Here is a 17,842-nt window from a genome sequence, read left to right as displayed (position 1 = left end):
GCCCAGAAAATAGACCCATGTAGGTAGTCAACTGATCTGTGCAAAGCAGCACAGGTAATACAATAGACCAAAGATAGTTTTTACAACAAATTGTTCTGCAACAATTGGACCTCCAAATGTTTGTAAAAAAAACACACCTGATAAAGCACTGTTAATCAAAATATACAAAATGTCCTTAAAACTCAACAATAAGGTAATGAACATCTTAATTTAAAAATAGTAAAAGATATGAACAGACGCATCACCAGAAAAGATATATAGAGTGAAAATAAGCAAATGAAAATATGCTTCACATCATATGTAATCAGGGAATTGCAAATTAAAACATCCACTACACCCCTATCAGAATGGCTAAAATCCCAATCACAGCACCAAATGATGGTGAGGATGTGGAACAACAGGAACTCTTAATTGCTGGTGGGAGTGTAAAATGGTAAAACTATGGAAGACAACTGGCAGTTTCTTATAAAACTGAACATGCTCTTGTTATACAATCTAGCAATAATACTCCTTAGTATTCAACTAAATGAATTGAAAACCTATGTCCACATAAATACTGCACATGTATATTTATAGTAGTTTTATTTGTAATTACCAAAAGTTGCAGTAACCAAGATGGCCATTCAGTAGATGAATAAATAAATAATCTGTGATATATCCAGAATAAATGAGCTATCAAACCATGAAAAAACATGGAGGAGACTTAAATGCATATTAGTTAAGTGAAAAAGGCCAATCTAAAAAGGCAAGATATTGTATGATTCCAACTATATGACATTCTGGAAGAGGCAGAACTATGGAGTAAAAAGATCGGTGGTGGCCAGGAGTTAGGGCACAGGTTGGCATGAAGAGGAATAATACAGAGAATTTTTAAGGCAGTAAATCTATTCTGTATGGAACTACAATGGTAAATACATGTTATTATACCCTTGTCAAGACCCATAGAGTGTGCAACACCAAGAGCGAACCCTAATGTATATTAAAAACTTTGGAAGATGATGTGTCTGTCATTCTTCAGTTGCAACAAATGTACCATTATGTTCTAGGAACCAAAAGTGAGGGAGGCATGTGTGTGTGTGTGTAGGTAGAGAATATAAGGGAACTCTCTGTATTTTCTGCTCAAATTTACTGTTAACCAAAAACTTCTCCAAAAAGGAAAAATTATTGATTAAAAAATTAAAAATTAAAACTAGAACCTGATAGTTCTCCCAAAGATACCTAAGTATTTTTTAAATTATAGTGTTTTATATTAATAGAAGTATATCTGAAAGCTTCACGTGGTTACTCCCACTGATCTATTTAATATGGTTTTCTGATTTAGCCTACTACTCAACTTCCATGGCTGTTCTCCGGGCTAGAAAAATAAATAAAGGAAGGAAGGCAGGAAGGACAGAAGGAAAGCACCAACATTCTGAGAGCATCAGTAAACAACATAGTCTGGCCAGTACCCCAAACTGTCATTCAACTTGATTGTGCCTTCACAGCATTTCAGACTACATTAAGTTTATTTCAGAGGAAAAACTTTGACTCAAACTGACTTGCAAAAACCACTCGAAATAAAAGTATTATCATTTTCTGCTTGATATATTTCTGGTAGCAATAAGGAAATAGAATATTTTCTCTCTCTTTTAATTCAATTGTGAAGCCAAGTATAGTGGTCAGCAAGTTGGGGCATTTTCAAAGAAGTTCCTCAGATGGAAGAAAATTTATTTTCTTATGTTTTTTGAAAAACAATACACACTTGGATTAAATTATCTTTTTATAAATATCTTGCTTTATACTTTTTAAAATAATCATGTTGTCTATATTTCCTGCCAATTTTTATGGTTCATAAAAACATCATCAGCAACAAGTATTTATTAAGTGCCAATCTGTATATGAATTTAAGATATATTTAATGGATGTCCTGAACAGAATGAAATGACTCATATACTTATACAAATTCAAACAACACATATACTGTAAAATCAAGTGTAAAATAGAAAATTACACTGGCAGCCAATATCTGTTTACATCAGGCATATTTTTTTTCCTCTTCATGGTTTGTGTGCTGTGAAATTATGTGGGAAGGGAAATTGCATCTTGCTTCTACTTAAGTAAAGAACCTGACAAAGCCTGGGAAAGTTTTCTGAATTTTTGCACATATTTAAAAAGATGTTGCATGATCATGATATTTGCATGTCTTATATTTTGGGGCATAGCGTCTTCCAAATTTCATTAGAAAAAAATGTATAACCTTCTGAAAATCTGATTCTTTGAGCTTAAAAGAAGAAAATGAAAGTGGAAAAATAAAATGCCAATAAATGTGCAAAATCTGTCCACGTGCTAAATTATCAGACCCAAAGCCACAGTTATGTTTAGGATCCTTTTACATAACAGGTTGGAAGGTCAATAAAAATGTAGGATGAGATTTGAAATAAATTAAATTACATTCTTATCATCAGTCTTTACACCAGTGAATCAAATAAAGATTCTTACCCAAGGGCATATTTCTCAAACAGTCATGTAGAATTAGCAGACAAAGACTTCTGAGGGAAATGTAATGAAACAATATAATATTCATTGCTTTAGGACTGATGCATAATTTTTTAATATTAATTTAAATGTTCACTAACATTCAAGAATATATAATAGGATTTTTGGTCAAGCTTCCATATCTCAAATCTGCGTACAATGTGTTTTAAAGCAATTTTCCCATCTGAGGAAAGATCACCTTTAGATATGCAGATAGAAGTTCAAGATCCCACAAGATGGAATATTGCAAGACACCCTATAAAATATGCCTTCTATAGTGAGATTTGGACCTAGACTAGATGATGGGATTTAGACAACAACATAGCAAAAGTCAATGAAAACAAATAAATTATATCTTTCTGAATGGTTTAAGTTCTCATTAGCTAAATCTTAGACAATTTGTTTTCTGTTTATAAGCTTATGATTTATGTTCCAAAGAAAAAGAATTTGGCATCAGTAATATTCTATGACTTGTCTTTGATAATTGTATAGAATGGGAATCAGAGGGGAAAAGTGAATTAAGAAACTATTTTAATCATCCAGCCTAAACCCAACATAAGGGCAGTTGAGAAGACAACTTAAAAGACACCCTTAAAAGACAAAATTGACCATCCCTAGAATCCAAACAGATATTGTGAGAGCAGTGTTGAAGTAGAGGGGACAGCCAAAGATAATGTCCAGGTTTCTGCTTGAGTTGGAGTGGACAGCTGTGACTTTAAGGAAATATTGTGTAGGGAAAGAAACGCAGATGTGAAAGTAGGGAGGTAAAACAGATTTAGGCTTCACCCATTTAATTTCATTGCAAGATATCAAATTGAAGCTGTTAATATACAACTAGAATTCAAAGAGATCTGAGCTTTTTATTCAGCAATCTTGTTGTATGGTATGGGGGCTCTAGTGGGAAGATCTGAAGAACAAGTCATTATTTCCAGCTAAAATGTGGTGATTGGAAGGTATGGTGGTAAGCTATAGAATAACCTCCACAGTTCAGAGATGTGATACACATCTGAAATAAAAATATTTGTAGATTTGGTGGCTGTTAGGTAACTGGAAGACTAGCAATGCATCCAGATGTCCTTGAGAAAATTATAAGGCATCAAGTCAAATGCGTAAATGGAGAACGGTCGGTCATGAGCAGGGACAGACATGCTGACAGATATCAGCAGTAAATGTGCAATAATGGGTGTAAATGCAAATGTGTTTATAGGTATGGAGTGGAGGGAAGAATCAAGAAGTATCCATTTTCATAGCTGATGATCCCAATTTTCTTTTAAATAGAAAACAAGGTGTGCTTAGAATGTTTACGGTAAGCAGACTAGGAGTTATGGAGGGTAGGGAGATGGATGTAATTGGTGTAGCCTCATAACATCTTAGGTCCAAAGGTAGCAAGTAAAACTGTCTTGCTTCTCTGGGGAAGTTCAATCTAATTTCTCCCTTTGTTGTTGTTGCGTTCTCCCTACTTTGGTAGAAAATGCGATATATTATTGTTCTATTCATGGTCCCACCATTATTTTAATATTAGCTCTAAAATTAAAATATGAATTTCTCATGATCACTTATTTTCCAAAATTCTCCTTGTTATCTCTCAGTTAGACAAAGATCCTACCCTAGTGAATTCTTTAGAAGGACGTGTGTGTACAATATTATAACAGTTCATCATGTTCAAGACTGTTTTTTTTATACCTGTTTTACTCAGAAGACATCCTAGGTGGACATTATATCCTGTGAGTGCATTTTATTCCTATAAGTTTCTTAAAAATACTGTTACTTTACTTTGCATGTTGTTTTGGACAAGTCCAATACAAATCTAATTCCTGTCCCTTTGTGAATTATTCCAACTTTTGGCTTGGAAGCCTGAAGGATTTTGTTTTACTTTGCTTGTTTGTTTAACTGAAAGATTCATTAGAATTTATCTCAGAGGTGATTGTACCAGATCAACTTTCTCTGGCACCCAGTACTTCCATTCAAGTCTAGACTTGAAGCTTCTGTTGCTGTTGTTGTTGTTGTTGATTTAAATTCCAGTTAACATACAATGTAATATTAGTTTCAGGTGTACAGTATAATGATTCAACACTTCCATACGATACCCAGTGCTCAGCACAGCAAGTGTACTCCTTAATCACCATCACCTCTTTCACCCATCCCCCCACCATCTGCCCTTTGGTAACAATCGGTTCATTCTCTATAGTTGGGAGTTAAGAGTCTGTTTCTTGTTTTGCCTCTGTCTCTCTCTCTCTCTCTCTCTCTCTCTCTCGCTTTCCCTTTGCTCACTTGTTTTGTTTCTTAAGTTCCATATATGAGTGAAATCATATGGTATTTGCCTTTCTCTGACTGACTTATTTCACTTAGCATAATACTCTCTAGCTCCACCCATGTCATTGCAAATGGCACGATTTCATTCTTCCTAATGGCTGAGTAATATTCCATTGTATGTATGTATATACATGCATACACACATACAAACACACACATATACCATTTATTCATACATTCATCAGTTTTGGACACTTGGACTGTTTCCATAATTTGATGGTTGTAGATAATGGTGCTGTAAACATTGAAGTGCATGTATGCCTTTGAATTAGTATTTTTGTATCCTTTGGGTAAATACCTAACAGTACAATTTCTGGATAGTAGGATAGTTCTATTTCTAACATTTTGAGGAAACTATACTGTTTTCTAGAGTGGCTGCATCAGTTTGCATTCCCACCAGCAGTGCAGAGGGTTCCCCTTTCTCCACATCCTCGCCAACAACTGTTGTTTCTTAGGTTATTGATTTTAGGCCATTCTGATAGGTGTGAGGTGATATTTCATTGTAGTTTTGATTTGAATTTCCCTGATGATGAGTGACGTTGACCATCTTTTCATATGTCTGTTGGCCATCTGTATTTCTTCTTTGTAAAAATGTCTATTCATGCTTTCTGCCCATTTTGAATTGGATTATTCATTCTTTGGGTGTTGAGTTTTATAAATTCTCTATATATTTTGGATACTAACTCTTCATCAGGTATGTCATTAGAAAACATCTCCCATTCTGTAAGTTGCCTTTTAGTTTTGTTGATTGTTTTCTTCATGTGCATAAGCTTTTTATTTTGATGAAGTCCCAGGGGTTTATTTTTGCTTTTACTTCCCTTGCCTCAGGAGACATATCAAGATAGAAATTGTTCTGGCCGACGTCAAAGAAGTTGCTGCCTGTGTTCTCCTCTAGGATTTTTATGGCTTCCTGTTTCACATTTAGGTCTTTAATCCATTTTGAATTTATGTTTGTGTATGGTGTAGGAAACTGGCCCAGTTTCATTCCTTTGTATGTTGCTGTCCAGTTTTTCCAACATCATTTGTTAAAGAGACTTTTTCCCATTGGATATTCTTTTCTGTTTTGTCACCCATGTGACTGTGGGTTCATTTCTAGGTTTTCTATTCTGTTCTATTGACCTAGGTGTGTATTTCAGGGCCAGTCCCGTATTGTTTTGATCACTATAGTTTGTAATATAACTTGAAGTCTGGAATTGTAATACCTGCAACTTTGCTTTCCTTTTTCAAGATTGCTTTGGCTATTCAGAGTCTTTTGTGGTTCCATACAAATTTTAGGATTGTTTGTCCTAGCTCTGAAAAATGCTGTTGGTATTTTGCTAAGAATTGCATTAAATGCATAGATTGCTTTGTTTATTATTGACATTTTAACAATATTTGTTTTTCCCATCAATGGGCATGGAATATCTTTCCATTTCTTTTGTCATCTTTAATTTCTTCCATTAGTGTTTTATAAGTACAGGTCTTCCAATTCTTTGGTTGGGTTTATTCCTCGATTTCTTATTATTTTTGGTGCAATTGTAAATGGGATTGAGTCCTTAATTTCTCTTTCTGCTGCTTCATTATTTGTGTACATAAATGCAACAGATTTGTAAAGATCTGTGCACTGATTTTGTGTCCTGTGAGGCTTCTTTTATCTTAGGAAATTTTTTTAAATTATACATGTGAATATTAGTTTTATTGTACTGTTTTTATTTTCTTCTTTGGGGTTACTACATTAACTTATGTTACTTACCTGTCTTCTATTTCAGCTGCTTTCTCTGATCCTTTTTGTTTCTTCTTTATCTCATTATTCATTCTCTTGGGTTTTTCTTTTTCCCATTTTATTTCATATATTTGAAAAAATTATATTTGAATGTTTCTCCCTTTGGCACTTTATAATCTATCTTCACTTGTATCATAATTTTATCATTTTCTTCTTTCTCATTCCTCAGTGAAATCTTTTGTTTCATTATAATCTGTTTTATGTCCATTTACAGTCCAATTTATATTTCTGATTCAAGGAGATTTTTATATCCCTAGTTGCTTGTTGGAATATGTTTAATTTAGCTTGGGGTGTTGTATTACAATTTTATTTAACTCCATGGTATTTCAGGTGAAAATTTTTATCATCAGAAACGTGTTGACTCCCATTTCTTATTTATCACAGTAGTTTCATATAAATATGGTTGGCTTTTCCCTATTCCTATTCATTTTATGGAGAGCATTCCTTGTTTGAGAATGCCCTCTTCACCTTTTGGGATGAGCACTGGGTGTTGTATGGAAACCAGTTTGACAATAAACTTCATATATTGAAAAAATAAAAAAAAAGAGAATGCCCTCTTCTTTCCTCTTTAGAGTTTTTTTTTTTTTAATAGGTTATGTTGAAGAGAGTAAGAGAAAGGTTGACATGTCTTGTTTTTCTCTTGTTTCTCTGGCATTCCTCATTTTTCCCCATTTTTTATTATCTTCCTTCACTGCCTCATTTCCCATAAGTACTACCCTTTCAAAATATATGTTTATCAGCTTCAGAATTAATGCTCTCTGAGACTGCTAATTCTAGCTCCATATATTTTAAATCCCCTGCATTTACTTATTGTTGTGAACTACAACAGTCAGTCTCAGTACCATGTTTAATTTTGGCACTTAATATTTGACTTTATGGGATGATTTTGTCTTTGCTTTGTTATGTCCTCTATGCCTTCTACTCGACTTTCTCAGTCCACCTCCACATTCCCCTCCTATGCTCTATATTCACACTCATGCAGGTAGACTCTGTAGGGTTTTGTTTTTCTCTTCTTAGAAACAAGCAGGGGGTGTAGTATGCTGAAGATATAGGGCATGCATGGTTTTGTTTTCATCGTTGGTTATTTTTATAGTTTTTAGGGGTATTATAAGAGAGGTTCAGAATAAGGCAGCCACCATGTTTCTCAGACATGATCATATAACATTGACATTTAGAGTGACATAAGTTTTATAATTAATTCATCAATTTAAAAACCCTAGTTCACAGATGACAAAACAGGACCACAGAGAATACAAGTAAGCTGCTGAGAGCCAAATGGCTGTTTCAGGTAGGAAATAACTGAATTCTGGGTTTCCAGTCTTTTCTCAATAATTGTGTTCCTTCTAAAAATTAAATGCAAATCAATAAATTTGGCTTCTGATATTTATACCTAAAATGATGAATGATCAAGATTATAACTGAGTAATAAAATAATGATGGATATTTTGGAACTGGTTAAGTGCATATTTTCAGTACATTTTACAATGAGCAAGGTAACACCCATTGAACCTGAAATATGATTTACTCGAAGGAGCTGAGATTTTCTTTTCCTTTCTTTTTTTTTAGTGCACCTGAAATATGTAGAAAATTGAAAGATAGATTGCTTTGTATTTCAATAATATTTGCAATAATTTGAAAACTTACAACTGTGCTTCTATGCTAAGTTATTATTAATAAAACTGTCTCCTTCACTTCACTATTTATCTTTAATATAGAACTTTCTTCTGGTCGAAATCTAATTTAATTTTGATTCATTGTAGTGTTCAGTTACACATGAGAATAATAGTTTTAAAATATTATGCATTGGTTTCTAGGTTATCAGTGTTACATATTTTTATTTTAGTCAGGAGATTATCAGCTACGGAAGGCTGAGAATGCCAATTATGTGTAAACAAAACAAAATTATATGTATATAAACATATGTATATATGCATGTATGTATATATATGTGCATATATATATAGAAGCACTTTACAACTTCATCTGGTTAAATACTTTTTCCAAAATTTCAAGAAAATACCTTTTTATATAATTCGGATTCTAGTCAAAAGAAAAAAATGTCTTTTATTATCTCTGAAAAATTCAAATGAGAATTCATTAAATGAACCAAAATATCTGATTAAGTGAAATTTCATTTAAAATTTTAATGTCTGACATGCAACTCATCAGAAATATCATTGGCCAATTATGTCTGGTGAAGATTATAGATATAGGATACCTAATAAGAGCCTATGAAATGATATCCAGATCTTTCCTAATATTTCCATAGTATTCATAAGATCTACAATTTAGCACCATGTTTTAATCGATGATGGAAATTTTGAAATTTAACTGTGAGAAGAAGTAAAACTACAGAAAGAGCAAGTTCAACAAAATTCAAAACTTTTGTTTTGAATATATAAACTTCTGTTTTATATAGTAGGTTTGAGACGCCTACTCATATCCAAATAGGCATATGGAGTAGCTGCTGGGATATATGAATCAATAGTTTAGAGTAGAGGTTGCCACAGATGACCTACCTGTCAGACACTAGTGAGAAATCAAGAAAGATGAAGACTGAAAATTGATTTGAATGAGTGACCTTGACAAAACATGATTGGAATGCCTCTTTGCCTGGTTGGTAAAAGAGGAATTACAGGCAACAAATATAGACAACTCTGTAAAGGAATAATAGATGGAGGGAGATGTAAGACAAAGGGAGTTTTTTGAGTATTTTGTTTTTACATGGGAGATATTCAACAATTATCATGCTCATGTAAGGAATCTAGTACAGTGCTGCTCCAAATACTAGTTCATAAACCATGTTTAAGAAGTCCAACATGAGATAATGACTTGATGCAAGAATGAAATCAATGTATTACTACTTTCATTGACAAAGCCTCACTATGAGAAAAAAAAAACGCTAGGTGAATTAAACAGTATATTTAAGGACATAATTGATATGCATTCTGGGAAAAGTCTTTGTTTTATAGCAGATTAGTAACATACACTTGACAAGTTTTACCACCAAGTAGTGGAAAGGGAAAAAGTATATATATTGATACAATAGAGAAAGGGAAATGTATAGAAAATGGTAGCAGATTCCTGCTGTTGCTAGCCCAGAGGAACTGTACTGTTTGTTAGTTTTATCAAATGGGTTGTTTTCCAGGATCTTGAATGGTATTTATCAAAGGCACTTATTAATGCTTCCTGGGTATCAAACTCTCCTGTCAGGTAGATAGATAGATGGATGGATGGGAGGGTGGGTGGGTGGATGGAGAGAGAAAGAGAGAGAGAGAGAGAGAGAGAGAGAGAGAGAGAGATAAAGATAGATAGGTTGATCTTTGCAAATCACTTAAGTTTTGGTTGAAAGATAAAAGGACAAAATAAAAAAATATATATCAATACTTTTGCAAAACACTAGGTTCTTACTCATGACTGCACATTAAAATCACCTGGGTTACTGTAATAATATATTTCTTCCTCCAGGTAATCTGAGTTTATTCATCTAAAGTGGGTGCAGAAATTAGCCTTCTTAAGCTTCCTTAAGGATTCTAATGTACAGTCAAGCTTGGGAACTACTTTAATAAGGATTCAGAGATACAAAAGCCTGGCTCAGTGAACCCCAAGATCTAATAATCTAGCGGAGGGAGAATAAATAGCTTCATTAAGCAGACATTAAATAGAAAGGTAGTTTATGAAAAAGATTTAAATTGATATTGTTAAAATTATGAGTAGATGTGTAAGCGTAATTCAATGCAAATGATTCAGATATCTGTACAATTGGGCATTTTTAAAAAATAATAGACATTTTCATAATGCAATTAGTGGATATAAGCATGAATCTAGTGATTTACTTATATTAATTGTAATTTAAACTTCATACACTTCTAATAGGATGGAAGTAGTTACTAATCAGTTTTTACAGATGAAGAAACCACGGCACAGAGAGGTTAAGTAACTTGTACCTGACCACAAAACTAGTAAACAGCCAAGTCACAATTTGGACATGGGCCATGTGGTTTTAGTGTCCATGTCTCTAACCACCCATCTATTCTTTTCTCAGGATTTGTTGGTCGTTTTTTGGCCTGACTAGATTGATGTATCACCCTCATATCTCAGTTCTGTTTTATTTGGTTCACTGTCCTATTTGATATTGTTTTATACTGCTTTTATGCATTTCTGCTGCCATAAATAACCACCCTCCCTCTGCAAAAGGCTGAATGTCAAATTATTATAGTATCATTTCTAAGACATTGTTGTCTTTTGCTGTAAATTCTTATAAGCCTAATTTGCTTTTGTACTTTCATTTCCTATTCTTTATTCATATACAGCTTGATAACCTCGGCTCCAGTTTTTTGCTGCACATTTTCTTCTCCTTATTTTATATTTACTTCAGGAATCCCAAAGTTTCCTATGGCGAGTGATTGTCTAAGACCATTCTACCATTTATTTTATATTCCAATGAGGTAGGTCCTAATTAATTGTCTATTAATCCTGACCTCTCTTAGTCTTTACAAAAGGTTTGCAAGCTAGGGCATTATTTACATTTTGCAGTTGTTTTAAAGGTTCACTATCTTGCCCAAGGTCACAAGTCTGGTAAGTGGTTGAGTTGGGATTTAAACCCCCCAGTTCTAATTCCAGAGTTCTTAATGACTGCAGTTTGCTGTGCCATTAGAAAGACTGATCTCCCAAGTTAGAACAGAAGTTCTGTCTCTCTGGCGCTGCTTGTCCTTTTGCATTAAATTGTCCCTTGGCCATAGTAAAGTGGCCGACTATCAAAGGAAATCAGCCTTTCTACCCCTGGGGCCATGGAGAGCAGCAAAAATGCTTTCTCAGGGTTTTGCTTTCACCACATAATGTCTACTGTATGATAGTTATGTCACTAGTAAAGATGCTGATTTTTAAAAAAATTGGCAGCATGGCCCCCTCATCTGTAAATTTTCCCAGGTGTGAGTTGCAGAGACGTCTTTATTTGTGGCAGCAACTTGTTGATATTTCATGAATATATACATTTCACTGTCAAAATACGTAACTTACCCACTTCAAGTTCCTAGAAGATATGAAAAGAAATACACAGTAGAACACTGATTTCTGAGCCAAGACTTAGAGAAAGGCCTTTGTTCTACCCCTCCAAGTATTGTTTCATTTGACTTTAATTTCTGACCAAAATATGGATGTATGTATATCCGTATTTACTGCAAGAGTACTTTGCTTCTAGACAATTTAATTGCTATTAAGCTCCCCAGTGTGGAATAACGTGGATTAAAGTCACATAGTCAATGTTTTGTGTTGCATTGTTTAATGTGTGTGATTTTTTTTTTTTCTCACAGAGTAAATCTGTGTTCCTGAATCCTCCTTCTCTGGTAGAGGATAGACAGAGATGAGAACTCCTTTCTAGTACAATCATTGATCGCATAGAGATGTTTTCCATCAAAGAAAACTGAGGGGAAGAGTAAGGGAAATGACAGCAGTATGACGAGGGCTCACAGGCATAAAAAATCCAAAATACTTTAAAGAAGAGTTAGTGATCCAAATCACTCTATAGACAATAGAGAATGCTAGACTCTACACTAGTTTCCATCCCAAAGTTATTCACTAGTGGCACTGGCTGAGGCTTGCAATAGTTCCTGATGTTCAGTGAGCATCTGAAAAATATGTCCGGGGAATCTGTCCGTTAGAAATAAAGGACAATAGGTTAGGGTCCAGACACAAAGAAAAGATCTGACATGAACTAACAAAGGTTTACCAATGAAAATGTGAAATAGAAAATGGGAACAGGCAACATGGAGAAAAAGCCAGCAAATAGGTACTTCCTCATAGTAAAGCCTTTGTTGTGTGTGTGTGTGTGTGTGTGTGTGTGTGTGTGTGTGTGTGTGTGTTTATCTTTGGACAACAATGTGTTTTGTTTTGTTTTGTTTTGAATTCCAGTATGGTTAACATATAGTGTTCTATTATTTTCAGGTGTGCAATATAGTGATTCAACAATCCCATATATTACTCAGTGCTCATCAAGATAAGTGCACTGCTTAATCTCCTTCACCTAGTTCACCCGTCCCCCCACCCACCTCTCCTCTGGTAACCGTCTGTTCTCTGTAGTTAGGAGACTTGTTTGGTTTGTCTCTTTTTCTCCTTGTTCATTTGTTTTGTTTCTTAAATTCCACATATGAGTGAAATCACATCGTTATCTGTCTTCTCTGACTGACTTATTTCACTTAGCATTATACTCTATACTCCATTTATGTTGCTGCAAATGACAAGATTTCATTCTTTTTATCTTTTTAGAGGGAGGGAGGGAGGGAGAGAGAGAGAGAGAGAGAGAGAGAGAGAGAGAACACACACACACACACACACAAGTGCGTGTGTGAGCAGGGGAGGGACAGAGGGGTAAATATCTGAAGTGTAAATCTGCCCTATTATCTTTCCTTCATCTTACATTTAGTGCCTACCATTTATCTTTTGAGTAAAATCCAATATTAAAGGCTCTCCATGATGACACCTTTTAACCCTGTCTTCCTCCTTTCCTCATCCCCCCCCCCATTCCCCACCTTCGCTATACTCATGAACAATATTTTGTTTCTTGAAAAAGTCATGATATTTCCTATCTCTCTTCCTTGCTCATCTTATAAATGAGTTCTAGAATGTCTTTCCCTCACATATTATTTGGGATCTTCCTCTGCTATCTTCTTGATCCAACCCCAACCACTATGCTTCCCAGAGTCTGAAATATTCTTCTGAAAATTTGTTTGCTAACTCTTTTGAAAAGGACTTTTAATTTTCAGACTTACTAATATACACAGCAAATATATTTAAATTAATTGCTTTGAACGTATAAAACATTAAGAAATATGTTCAAAAGTACAGCAGCACAGGGGCGCCTGGGTGGCTCAGTAGGTTAAGCATCTGACTTCGGCTCAGGTCATGATCTCCTGGTTCAAGTCCCGCGTCAGGCTCTGTACTGACAGCTCAGAGCCTGGAGCCTGCTTTGGATTCTGTGTCTCCCTCTCTCTCTGCCCCTCCCCTGCTCATTCTCTCTCTCTCTCTCCCTCTCTCTCCCTCTCTCTCCCTCTCTCTCAAGAATAAAATAAAAACATTTAAAAAAAAAAAGTATAGCAGCACAGATTTTCCTCCCTAATAATTAAAAATAATTAATTTGGCTATATTTCACAAATTGTTTTTTCACTTCTTTTGCTATTCTTTTGTTTGCTATTGTTACATACTTTAACAATTCATGTTTTCAAAAGAATCACTGCTGAGCAACAGTATCCAGCGATGCATAATCTTCAAAATCACTTTAATACCTCAGACAACTACCATTACATATATCAAATGTATAGAATTCTTTAGTATAGGCTCAGAAGTAAAGGCAGAAGGAGGCAGAGCTAGTGTGCTTCTGCACAGCAGATTAAACCATCAACAAACTATGGAAAAAACACTATGGAGGTTTCTCAAAAAATTAAAAATAGAACCCTAGTATGATCCAGCAATTCCACTTCTTGGTGTTCATCTGAAGGGAACAGAAACACCAACTTAAAAAGATACCTACACATCCATGTTCATTGAAACATTATTTACAATAGCCAAGACACAAAGGCAATGCAAGTTGTTAAGGGCGTTGTTGTTCCTTGAGGGATGAATGGATAAAGAAATTGCCCCCCCCCCACAGCAATGGAATATTATTTAGCCATTAAAAAAGAATGAAATCTTGTCATTTGCAACAACATGAATGGACTTTGAGGGCAACACGGCAAGTGAAGTAAGTCAGACAAAGGCACATACCATATGATTTCTCTTATATGTGGAATCTAAACAAACCAACAAGCTCATAGATACAGAGAACAAATTGTAGTTTGCCAGAAGTAAGGGTTGGGATGTAAGAGAAATATGTTAATGGAGTCAAAGGGGGAAAAAAAGAAAAAGAAAATAAAAATAGAGACAGAGAGAAAAGTAAAAATACGTTCAATTTATTTTAATCAAAGTATAAGCTCGTGAAGTTTTGGGAAGAAGTAACTTTTCTTAATGTAGAAATTGCTTCTTGGAATATTTTCTTTGTCTTGTAATTTGGATATATTTATTTAAACTTCAAAGAACTGTATATTGATTTTATATGAAATCATGAACAGGATTTTTTTTTAATTTTTTCTTATAAATGAAAATGTTCTTCTCCCTACATTCATTCAACAATCCTTTAAATCTTTCCTAGTAAGCAAATATAAAAAAGGAACTCATGGGTGTATTTCTAAAGGACATTTCTTCCCATTAAAATTCTCATTTCTTAGTTCATTTCAACAGCACAGAACTTGCTGAAATGTCACTTGTATTACTTCTATTTGAACTAGCTCTTATTTTAAATCATGTAGGAAAGTAAGATACTATGTTGAACCACTAATAAATGCATTCTGAGGATAGAAAAAAGTTTAAATCTTTAGGGAAATTCGGTATTTTCATCTGCTTATAAATTAGAAGAAAAAGGCTTAATTGGAATTTTCTAAAATATAGGGCTGATAGCAAGAAAAAAAAACAAAAAAAAACTAAAGAATTTCATGTGTTACTGGGAAAAGCAGAAACATCTTTGTCTCGTAGTTCTGTCCAGAACCCAACATATATTATTGCAACACTTTGCAAATAATATAGATCCCACATGAAACAGTATTATTCCCTATACCCAAAACAATATCTCTGTTCATTTAAAAATTTTTTTATGTTTATTCATTTTTGAAAGACAGAGAGAGACAGAGCACAAGCAGGGGTGGGGCGGAGAGAGAGGGGGACACAGAATCTGAAGCAGGCTCCAGGCCCAAAGCAGGGCTCAAACTCACGAACGGTGAGATCATGACCTGAGCCAAAGCCGGACGCTCTACTGACTGAGCCACCCAGGCACCCCTATTTCTGTTCATTTAAGAGCAAAGCCCAATAAATAATGTGAAATTGAATATAAGAGCAAATATTTCCATTTACTTTTAACAAAACAATTAACATATACATAGTTTCTTTGAACGAAAAATAGAAGTAAAGATCCTTATTTTTCATCTAGAGTATATTATTTTAGTATCTGGATCTGAAAGCTGTAACAGTTGGCACATTATTTTTGGTTAACATGATCGTGTTATTAAATTTCAAATAATCTTTGTGGTATTGATAAACTATATCGGGGGGATGAAAAAAGGGAGAAAAGTTTATCACTAATTTTGCTAAACATATTTAATAAGATTTTTTACCTATGATCTATAGCCCTCACCTCTTTCTTGAGATCCATATCAAATTGTTAATATTTTCAGCCAGCTGTACCACAAATCTTTATGCTCAATATGTCCGTCAAATCCTTTACATTTCACTGAAACCTTGTTTTCATATTTTCCTTTATTTCTCCTCTGATAATGACTAACAAGTAGATAGTAGGTGCTTCAAAACCACTTTTCATTCTGCCTCCCATCCATGCTTTTTCTCAGTTATGTTTCAAAATGACCCCTTCTCTTAGAAAGAGGGTTATGTATCCCCATGTCAGCCATTTATTATTTCTTTCTCTTGACTTACTCTCGTCATTTTATTGCTCTCTCTATCCTTGGTATATGCTTTCTTCATTCCAAATTTATCTTTATAAAGCATAAATTTGATCATGTAATTCCCTGCTTCATTAACACTAATCAGCCAAAAGCCAACCAGCCAATTAACAACAACAACAACAAAATGTTAAATTTGCATGGATTATATCATACAAAATCAATTTAGGAAATTAATTTTATATAATATATAATAAAGCATAAACTTCTTGGCATGCCGTATTGGACCCTTTATAATTTGCCTGCTACTTACAAACAGCATGGAAAACAACAGTTAATATGGCAACTTATGTTAAATGAAAATCAGATCAAGAGCTCTACTGAATATTTATATTCTAATTGAAAGTAGTTAAAGGTATTGGCAATTTACCTCTATATTCTCCAGTATATTTAGCACAGTACCATGGGCAGAACAGCTGCTTGATAATATGTGTTTAGATTGACCAGCTAGTCCAATATTCTTTATTTTCCTATGATAATGCAAATGCACACAGAAGTAAAAGAATTTGCCCAAAGTAGATAAAATAAACAGAACTAGAAGTCATGTCTCTTTAAGCATGTTGATATATATGTTGCCTCTTCCTCGTAATGAAAAAGATGATGCAGATAGGTTTTTGTTACTAAGAACCTCGTGAAATAAAATAGTTCATAGTTCAGAAATAATTGTGCAAGATCAAAGACACGAGAATGCCATCTGGTGGTAACTTATGCAAAGCAGCTGGATTAAATGACCTGTAACTGTTAATAGAAGGTGAACCAGAAGGTCAGGGTTGATATAACTTTTCAGGCTTAATAGATGATATCAAAGGTGAACAATTAGAAATACACTTGTTCACATAGTTCATTCTGTGACTAAAACATTCATCTTTGAGATATTTGGTGGCAATCAAGGGGAGTTACAGTGACAATAGAATAGAATCAAACTCATTATAACTTCCATATGCTGTCTGTATACATAAACACATGGAACGTGATGTATTCATGCAGTGGCACCTGTACACAAAGGATAAATAAATATTAAGGCATGCTCAAAAAGTAAAAAGACTAAATTAACCAACAATATAAAAATTTTACATATATTAAGAAGCATATAATTGTTGATATGTTTTATAGCATATTTGTAGTATCAAATAACGTTTCAGTGTATTTCAAACCATACCATATTCAATTTGTTTAAGAATTCCATCGCTAGTGTCTTTTTTTGTGAGTGACTGAGGCATTTCTATTCAGCAGCATGCTTAATGAGAAATGAATGAAACTATGGCATGGTCCCACCAGTAAGTAAATCTGGAGTTGACTCCATGTTAGTAAATAAATTAGAAAAATCGACAAGGTAATTTGAAGTTGTCCATGGTAAATTGAAACAGAGATTGCATCTGCTTTTTTAAAAAGAGATATGTGTGACCTTTTAATCAGTCCACTGCTTTTTTTTTCCTTATGGACATTTTTTTGCACTAGCAAAACCCATTTGCAGAGGGCATAACTCTGGGGAGAAGTTTGTTTAAATAATCACATCTTCACAAAGGCGAATATTGTCTAGTACTGTGGTTTTAAAAAGAAGAGTTTTTTTTTTTTTTTTTTTCCAGTAACAGGGCTGTCAACAAATGCCTTATAAGACTTTTAAATCAATCAGAACACACTGAAATTAGAACTCTTGGGGGATCCACTGAGTCATTCCCCCTAAAAGTGCAGCACTGGCCTGGCTATTCCTACT

At 34.2% G+C, this 17,842-nt stretch overlaps 1 protein-coding gene across 3 annotated transcripts in view; it reads left to right on the top strand.

The window, feature by feature from the left end:
* CSMD3 (CUB and Sushi multiple domains 3) overlaps positions 1-17,842 on the top strand; it is a 1,240,952-nt gene that overhangs the window by 703,665 nt on the left and 519,445 nt on the right. The gene's annotated exons all lie outside the window — the stretch shown is intronic.

Source organism: Panthera leo, chromosome F2 (assembly GCF_018350215.1).
Source record: "Panthera leo isolate Ple1 chromosome F2, P.leo_Ple1_pat1.1, whole genome shotgun sequence".
In the NCBI taxonomy this organism is placed as follows: domain Eukaryota; kingdom Metazoa; phylum Chordata; class Mammalia; order Carnivora; family Felidae; genus Panthera; species Panthera leo.
Note: the sequence above shows the minus strand (reverse complement) of the source record. Positions and strands in the feature narration are given on the sequence as shown.